Below are 10441 nucleotides of genomic sequence, written 5' to 3'. Positions count from 1 at the left end.
ATTTTTAGCTCATTTCTCTTTGTTCTCTTGGTGCACAAAACCCTCAAAATTAGGCTTTTGTATACGTCACTACTCATTCAATTTTTTCCTCTCCCAAAGAATTTTAGCTTACATCACAAATTATTAGCATTTAGGGGGACAAGAGGGTAGAAAAAATAGAGGAGCATAACATTTCAAGGTCTTCATAAACTAATAAACTACAATTTTGGAACCATTGCAACTATATAAAAACAATACCCCAGCTCTTATGAATAATAGAACATTAATTTCTTTATGGTATGACCGAACCCAAAAGAGTTGCCAATATATAATTTTAGAATCTGGACGAGCATAGTTCAAACGTTCAAACAGAGGACTTTTTTTATTGATTGGTTTTTTTATTTCCTTGGAACGAGCGGCCTTAATCTTCAAAACCATGAAGCCACCGCCGTTTGTTACTTTATGCTAAAAAGCATTAGATGTCGTATCTTTTGACTGTGTTTGTATAAATAATTATACCTGCGATTTTTTCATCGACATCAGTAAAGTGCAGTGTTTCATCGGACAACACTTCCCAAATAAGATATGGACCTTGCCCATTTGGAGCAAACTTTCGCTTGGATATTTTCTTGTACGGAAGAATGCATTTTAAGACAAGTTGTCCTACTTTAGAATGTCTTGGGTGCACTTTTTTGTTGTATACACGAGCCATACTTTTTTTTATAAAGCTACCCAAAACAAATGCCCACGAATTTTTTTCATATATTAATGTCAGCTAATCTAATCGAGTTTTAACCCATTCAATATCCTCAATTTTAGCTTCCACAATTAGGAGAGATTGAATTTCAACTTCTGCTGGTGTTACTGCCTGTTCATATACGAGAAAGTAAGGGGTTGCACCAATCAAAGTGCTTGTTGTCGTACAATATCCCAAATTTATGAAAATTAAATTGATTAACACAAATGCCTTCAAGATTTTTTATCCAAAAATAGCATGAAAATTAAGGTATCTGATCAAATGTTTCGAGTGCAGTGTTAACCTGACCACCTGCTAAGGGAGATATTTGGAGGATGAGTGTAGTAGCACCATAGCCACTGCTCATATTGGCCCCACCATAGTAGTCTGTGACCCCTCCTCGATTGAAAGAGTAATTTTTTTGGAAATCACACCACCAAAATGATTTCCACCATGACGGTTATTTTCATGCAATTTATGGTTCCTTGAACCATCTTTCTATGAATCTTTTTGATGTTTTTGTTGGCATCTTCCACATCTCCAATGGATTTTGAACGGTATGGAGTAAAAAAGTGATGTCAAATTTTGAATTGGTATATAGATATGCAGTGTTGTATGTTATGATAGTTCTTGGGAAACCAAAGTGGCAAATGTTGTTAGAATGGAATAAATCCACAACCGCCTTCTTAGTAGCTACTGTTACAGTGATTCCTCCACATACTTGGTGAAGCAATAAATTGAGACCAAAATATATCGATGTCCTTTAGTGTAACATCTCGCAAATTGAGATAGCTAGGAAGAAGATTGAAAGTTGAAATAGTCACTTTTGGAATAAAAATTAAATCAGGAAATTTTCTTAAGTTTGGGAAAAGTGAGTTCTTGGTCAAATTCAAACGGTCATAACTCCTAGCTCAGGATTAGTTTGAGGTAGTTCTTGATATGGTTGGAATTCACTTCGATAAAATTTCCAACGTCGCCGAGTTTGCGACATTTTCATATTGTATGAGTGAGTAATGCCTTTCGGACGTTGGCTTGTTGGATTAAGGATAGTCTGATCCATATTTGGGAAAGACAAAGGGGTCTTTCCTTACATAATTATTTTATTTCATTTTTGGGTAATAAATTGGGGTCTAACCTATCTTATTCAGTTCACGCGTTTAGAAAACAAGTTAGGGTTTTTTAGAGAAAAGAAAAGAAGATGAGGAAAGAGGAGAAAGGAGAAGAGGAAGCAAGAACGTTCAAGATCGTCGAAGTTCGTCTTGTGGAATTCGTCAGGGTTAATCCCTAAAAAGGTATGTGAGATATTTTTGTGTTGGGTTAGTTCACCCACACAATGACTTGTTTAATTCAGCGATTTTGAGTAGATTGGATAATGAAAAATTGAAGTTCTTGAAGAACATTGTTCAATTCTTGTTGGTTGAGCTGTTGCGTGTCTACGAGTTGTTTTTCGAGTCGAATCTATTGGGTATTGAGGTTATTAGTGATCCTAAGTTTTCGGTAAAGAACCATGAAAGTTTAGAGGGTTTGAAGTTGAAAATGAAGAAGAAAAGTCAAAAAACTTGTATGTAGGGCCCTGGAGAGCCGCGCCTCCCGTAGCCCCACATGACAGCCTCTGTCCGTAGGGCCTTGGGGTAGCGTTCCAGCCAGAGCGCCCAAACTTGGCATCTGATGTTTGGGGCATGGAGCCCCATGCCTCTCAGAGCGCCAAGGACGCCAGTTGACCCCATCTTTTCGTACTAATTCCTAAGTGATGTACCCATGTTTCCTTGTTGATTCCAACACTCTAAGGTACATATAAACATCATGAAATCATCCATAAACATGAGATGATGAACCTTTAATCCATAATCCGATTCAAGAAAAGTTAATATCAATGTCAAAGAAGTTAAGAGTCAAGTATAAAAGTTAAGAAGCAAGTTAAGGTAAGGTTCTTAAGAGTTCTCAAGGGTCTTTAATAACGTTTTAATTTTGTTTCAAGACTCAAGATTCAAGTTAAGTAAAGAGTATAGAGTTGAAGTTCTTCCCTCAAAGAAATATAAGGGAACTAAGTATTTCCCGAAGTGTTGTTTCAAGACTGTAAAGAGTAAAGAGCAAAGTGTAAAGAGTAAAGCGTTAAGTTGAAGTTATTTTCTTCAAAAGTATATGGGGACTAAGTATCCCACAAAGAGATTTTAAAAGTTTTCACATTTATAAAAGTAAGTGTTTTCGAAAGAGTCTTCGGGCTAGTTTTTAGAAAAGGATTATAGATTGATGAATTGAAGCAAGCAGGGAAACTGAGATTTCCAAGATAGCCTTTGGGCTACGTTTTTTAGCACTAATATCAAATCACAAGAAAATTTGTTTCTTAAACATAAAAGATAAGTATATTTTTGGGAGTAGTATTGAGCACCGATGTAGGGATGTGAGTTTCATATTAACTCAAGTCTTCATGAAATCCATGTAATCATCATAGGTAGAAAAGGGTCATTCTTTTTAGATGAATCATTTTCACAGTAGACTATTGGATCCATTGGGAAGTTCACATCCTATACTCTGGCAAGGTTAGGATGGTCCTTGGAAGCGTGAGGTAAAACGTTATATCATCACTATAACTATTAAGTGATGGTTGTCGGTTAGAAAAACTCTCACAACAGTAGTTGCATGGTTCATCAAGAGGTTCTGCTTAGTATAAATGGGGGTATGGGACTTCATTCATGCATTGCACGAGTAGACTTTGAGAGGAAACATGATGTTTCATTTTGTATTTATACATACATCTCAGAGTCAATTGTATATTTCCATACACAAAGCTGAAAACCATGTTTTAAATATATTTTCTTTATATTGCACATGTCTTTAAATTGATATATAATGAAATGAGTTAGTTATATTGACTTATGTTATTCATGAGTTGAGAAGATTCAAGGTAAGTGTTCCTTCTAACTCTCTTCAAGATTAATATGATTTAGTATTCCAACTCGCATAATCGTACATTCAATGTACTTGTGCCAGTTGGTCTGCATCGTATCATGATGTAGAAGCAGGTAACTGGGATTAGAATTCGACGTACCGTTGATCCAATGAGCAACTCAGTTTCAGTTGGTGATCCTCTATTCATTTCGGAGGACATCTTTATCATTCAAGTTATTGTTTTTTAATTGAAGTTGTTAGGATGATTGGGGTTCCTGCCCCAACATCCCTCTTTATTTAGAGGCTTCATAGACATATAGTGTTAGTTTCTTCGGACTTTTCTTTTCACTGGTAAACAATAAGACTTGAGTTGACATTTTGGATAAGTATTACTTTAAAGTTATTTCTTGAATTATCTCTAGTGTTTAAGTCTTTCACTTAGTTAAGAAAGCTAGCAAAAGGGTTCTCTTGGGGCAAGCGTAGGCTCGCGGCGTGACAAACTTGATATCAGAGCAGATTTGAAGAGTCATAGAGAGTCTATAAAGTCTTGTCTATAGAGTCTTGGTTATCGGTGCGAAGCACGCCACATCTATAATTAGATGGCTGCAACACTTAGGAAATTTCCTCACTTCTTTCATACTCATTTAGTGTGTTAAAGTTTATATTTTAAAAGTTTTTTTCTAATTCGTGCCTACACGCGGTTTTAGAGAATCATGCCTCCACGAAGAGAAGTCAGAGGTCATCCAGCTAGCAAAAAGGGTGAGGAACAAGAATAACCGAGTGCACCTGAAGTGCAACCTCAAGGAGAAATTGCCCCTGCTGAATTCCGAGAGACTATTAGGATGTTATGTCAATTTGCGTATCATCAAGTTGTATAGAGAGGTAATCAACACGAAGTTGTTGATACCTCAAGGATTCATGAGTTTGTAGGGATGTATCCACCAAGATTCACAAGTTCAAATGTTAAAGAAGATCCAGAGAACTTTGTTGAAGTACTTCACAAGATGACTGACATATTTCATGTTGTTGATGCTGAGAGGGTTGAAATAGCTACATACCAACTAAAAGGTATTACTAGAGTCTATTTTGACCAATAGAAAAGGAATAGGGTTGAGGATGCACCAATAGTGAGTTGGGCTATGTTTGAGAATGTTCTCATGGGATGTTTCAATCCCCGTGAGTTGCGAGAGGGAAATATTATAGAGTTTCTAACCCTTAATCTAGAGTCTATGAGTGTTCATGAGTGCAGTGAGTTCGCATAACTTTTCCGCAATGCTCCGGAGATAGTTGTTGAGATGAGGAGCAATATTAGTTTATTTGTTACTGGATTGTCTTGTCAGCCAAGCAAGGCAGGCAAGGTGATACGCTCAAACTTACTTCTCAAATAAGAAGTAAAGCAGTCGTGTCAAGTAAATAACCCAACTGGTGAGGTTGGGATCGTTCCCACGAGGAAAATAGTCTAGACTTAACTTCAACTTGTTATTACTATTGTTCGGTTGATGACTTCCTTAGAAAGTAAAAACATAAAAAGGGGGGTTTGTATTTCCTACTGAGTAAAAATAACTAACGAAATTGAAAAAGACACTTAATGGTTTTGAAAGTTGGATTTTAATCAATTAATCAAAGTAACTAGGGTTTACGTGTTCCCCACAGGTTCATAGCTTGATAATTCTAACTATAACAATTCTTTCCTAGTATCTTGCATGCAAAGTGATAAGTTATGTATTTCTAAATCCTTGGTCCGGCATCTAGAAAATCTCACTCCGCACCTTGGTCCGGCTACGTGTGTTGCTTTCCTAACCCTTATCTTTACCTCATATTAAGCATCGTATTCGATATTTGACTAAGTTATTACCTCGTACCAATCAATACTAGCCTATTAGATAGTCTACACTAAATCTATGTTAATAATTCTTTTCCTATTATCTACCTCCTTGGTCCGGCAAGTAGCATTAAGGCGAGTTCTAACGTTGATCATCCGTTAAAAAGACTTCTAAGCGAAAGAATTATTAATACATGCAAGACACTATTCTAGAATTGTTATTTTAGTTAGGGTTTATCTCATTATTTGCCTATGGTTCCCACAACCCTAGTTATGGAGTTTAGTTACTCATAGCCATAAACACAATATTCAAATATATTAAATAAGAATTCATGTACTTACTTCAATGAGAAAGAATAAAATCCAAAAGGTTGCTTGATTAATCACCAAAAATCACTTGCAAGAATTCTCAAAGTAATCAATAATCTCACGAAAAGTCTAATGATTATCAAGAATCTCACAATACAATGTTTACCAATACGGAGTTTTAACAATCTAAGAGTCTAACTATCAGGTGTCTAACCTCAAAAACGAGGTTTTTCGAACTATTTATAAAAAAACAAAAACCTAATTAAACAAGAATTCTAATTGCTGGAAATCTGCCAAAACGCGGCTGGGTCGACGGACCTCGCGACGGACCGTCGCGGTCACAACGGGCCGTCGTGGACTCCGTCGTCCCATACTTGGTGCAATTTCTTCTGCTACTTTCTTCATTCCCCTCGACGGCAAGTATGACGGACCGTCATAGGCACAACGGTCCGTCGAGGGTCTTCGTTCCAAAATACTTCAACTCTCGGAATCTGGGTACTGGGATCACTTCTCTGAACTTCACGACGAACCTGCAGGACGGACCGTCATAGCCACGACGGACCGTCACAAGCTTCGTAACCCCACACTTGGTCAGACTTCCCCATCTTCCTTCAGCAGCTGCACTACGCTGCCACCTACGGACCGTCACAAGCACGACGGACCGTCATAAGCTCCGTAGGTGGTCTCTTCTGCATTTTTTCGCTCAAAATCTCCGCATTCAGCTTTGGACAGATTTCCTGCAAAACAAAGAGAAACTTATATCAAAATTAGCACAAAAAGGCTTTCGGACACACTAAACTTAAGGAAAAAGTATTAATTATATCGTGAAACCACGGTATATCAACACCCTCAACTTAAATTCGTTGTTTGTCCTCAAGCGACGCACTATGACTCACTACACAATCTTTGTACAATAGTATCCATGTTTTATCCTTTGCAATCATTTGGCTATCAATCCCGATTAATCTCATCAAATCTATGCATGCTATCACTATTAGGCTTGAATTTTGTGGGATCAGAACATGACACAGACTCACCATGCATTAACACCTATCCTCTTCAATTTCTCACCGAGGTGCTAACAATTCCGGTATTGCAACTAGTGTCCTCACTTTAGAACAAAATCCTCATTTTTCACACAATGATTTCAGTTTGAGTATAAGGATTACTTTTCAACACTCGCTCTCAGAACAAAGTCACACTCATTCATACCTATTGCCATAAGCTTGCCCTTATTTTCACTGCCTTAAGTTCGCTATACAACCCTTAGGATCACGATAGGACTTTTTTAGCTTGTAACATAGGCTCAGGGTCAGGTAGGGTATATTTAGGTATACTTTAGTGACTTTTTGCCCTCCTTGACATATCGGCTAAACCTTCCACTTTCTATCATTTTATCTCGCCCAGTTTCTCATATTCTTTCACCTTGCTATTTTCTCTTCTTTCTTCATTTGTGTAAGTGACTCTCTTCTTTTCTTGTTTGTAATTCTTGTATATTTTTCTTTTTCTTTACTTTTCTTTCAACTAATTCTTGAGTCACTTTACTTTTGTTCTTTCTCTCTCTTTGTTCTTTCAACCCCACTTTCCAGAGCATTCCTCATAATAGCCACCCTCAACTCATGGCTTTGCCATGAGTCAAGGTACACAATACCCAAAGTTGGGTCAGGGCCAAAACGAAGGTTGTTTACTGCATTAGCCACCCTCAACTTATGCTTTTGGCATAAGCTGAGGTGCACATGTCCAAGGAGGGACCAGGGCCAACACATTGTTCCCCGAAAAGATCAGTTAGGGTTAAAAAGTAAGGTCTAATTTAAGCTCAGATTATTTTGATCAAAGAAGGATAAATTTCATTCGGTTTCTTTTATTTAGGCTATAAATGGGCTTTCTTGAATAAGGGCCTATGATCCTTTCCTAATTGTCTGTTACAGCTTACGTTTAGCAGGTCTAACCAGGCAAGTTCTAGCTCGGTACCAATAGTGGACTATTCAAATTTCCTCACACTCACTTGACATGTCATCACTATACCAGATTATTAGACACCTAGTTCGAATTAAAGACTTAGGGTAATGCAATGGTGTAACTCTATTTCATGCTTAGAGCCACACAATTATCAGTTACTATGCCTAGTCATGCATTATTTTCAGTTTATCAGGATATCATTTTAGCCATCATGCTCTAGAATTAAACTATGTACAAAAGATATAAACATGCCGGTTCAACAGAAAAAGTAATCAGTCTTTTGGGGAAAAAGAACACAGGCAAGAAAACCCCAAAAGAGGATAGTGAATTGGGCTACTCAGACTTCACCCTAACACTCACTATCCATTTACCCCACCCCCAACAAAAAAGCATGCAATTGTCCCCAATGCATAAAAATGTAAATACTAGAGTGGTAGGTGAAGCAAACCTGTGGCGCAAAGCGCCGTCGATCAACAAGATGGTGGGTCCGGATCCCCGGAACCCATGTTCTCTGCAATATTAACACCCTCAGTGGTGTCCTCAGCAACAACCGCACCATCAGTAGTGCCTCCTACTGTCTCCACAGTGCGGGAGCTAGACGCCCCAGCCGCTAACTGTGATGCTCGGATCTGGTGCGCCTCCTCCTCAGCAAGTGAGGCTCTCCTCGCAGCCTCCATCTCTCGGTGCTCCTTCTTCCTTGCTCGCGCCTCATCCTCTGCTCGACCCCTACGCTTCTAGGCAGTCTCTCGAGGGGGAGGTGGTGGATTTTCTGAAGTAGTAAACAGGGCCGCTAGCACGGTGTCCTCAGCAGGCTCGACAGAAGGGGCCTCAGACTCCGGCACCCTCGCCTCTAGGATCGTGTCGATGTCTGCCCGAAGACTATCGACTGCAGCCTGAAGAGTCGACACATCCACCGGAGGGGCTGGTCGGGCTAACACTCTCAACTCAAAGGCATCCAGACGCTGGTTGACCTCAGCAATCTTCCGCTCTGTAAACTGCTGCATCTTCCTCTCTAGACGCGCTTCAGACTCGGTAATCGACTTCTGCATCCACGGCTGGATATGATGCAGAAGAGTGGCCATTTGTGCCTCTAATTTTTGGACCCTAGCAAGCGGGACCAGTACCGGTAGAGGGGCTGTGCGAGAGGAGCTCGGGGCTGTGCTACTACCCGGGATAGACTCGACCGGGGTAGTGTCAGTGGACGCCTGTGTAGCTGTGCGGGCCTGGGCTACCGTATCTGCAAGATCATCAGCAAGTGGTGGCAGCTCTGGACGGGGCCCTCTACGTGGGGCCAACTCATTGGCCTCGTCTCTGATGAGGCCGACGTCAACGGTACCCTGCGGGGTCTTCAACTGATCTATGTGCCATATGGGCACACCTGCGGACCTGCAAAGGGCAAAGATCATGCACGGAAAGGGGTAGGTGGTAGTGACCTTGAATGCGCTATCGTGCATGGCTGCCTGGAGAAGCCATGCAAAGTCGACTTCGAAACCAGCTATCACCGCCGCCATCAACACTGCGCGATCCCAGGTAACGATGTTGTCAGCAGCTGTGGGGGAGAGGCAGNAACCAGGATACTCCTAAGGAGCCAGACGCTCCTTCCTCATTCGTGGCTGACCCAGAGGGTGTGCCGGTCAGTGTGCGCTCCTCATCAGACTGGGAGGCAGTGACTACGCCGGTCGCCACCTTTTTGGGTGCGGCTCTGGAAGCACGGGCAGCGCGGGAAGGGGCGGAAGTGCCTGGGGGCACGTACTCAGGGTCCCGCTCATCATCACAGCCGATGATCAAGCGTGCAGACGGGGCAACAGACTTTGATCGCCCGCGTGCATAGGTTCGGTCTTGCTTGGGTGCCATAGTAGATAGTACCTGCAAAAGATCACTATTAGTATGAGTAGTGGCAAACAAGACAAGCGAACCCATAAGCAATAAAACAGTGAAAATAATATGTAACTGCTGTAGAAACAGTGACACACGACGGGCCTGGTGACGGCTCGTCGTGACTATGACGGACCGTCGTGAGGTCCGTCGTGTTGTACTTGGACTCTGTATAAATAAAGAACCCTGAAGGAGAGTCTCTAACCAGAATGACGGTATATGAAGGACAGACCGTCGTGGGTATGACGGTCCGTCGTAGGTGTCCGTCGTAGGATACTTAGAAAAGTATTGGAGACCCTTAGCAGAGGGGTCTCTGACCATCACGACGGTCGTGCAGGACGGACCGTCATAGCTATGACGGTCCATCACATGTATCCGTTGAAGGACACTTGGGGGAAAAAATGAGAGACCATTAGAAATAGGGTCTCTGACAACCGGAACGGTTGTGCAGGACGGACCATCGTGAAGACGACGGTCCGTCACATGTGTCCGGTAGAACAGGGGTACTAGGGCTTGTGCAGCGGACCCTACGACGGTTCGTCGTGGCTACGACGGTCCGTCGTCGGGGTCTCGTTCTGAAAGACATTGACAAAACTAAAGGTACCCTAAGCAACCCCGATGAAACCACATCAACCTTGTAGTGTTTTGGACCTACATGTGTCTAACCCAACTACCTAAGAAACTAACAATGCAAAAGCACCTATGTCTAGGGTGGTAAACATGGTAATTTCGAACATTTGTAACCTAGGTCAGGCAGAATCGTATAAAGTAAACAAAATACTATGAGGAACTAAGCTTAATACTAACTAGCAACAAAAATGCAAGATAAATGAGTATAAATTAGAGACACATACCGTAGAAATGGAGAAAAA

This window comes from Solanum pennellii, chromosome 9 (genome assembly GCF_001406875.1).
Source record: "Solanum pennellii chromosome 9, SPENNV200".
Lineage (NCBI taxonomy): Eukaryota > Viridiplantae > Streptophyta > Magnoliopsida > Solanales > Solanaceae > Solanum > Solanum pennellii.
Note: the sequence above shows the minus strand (reverse complement) of the source record.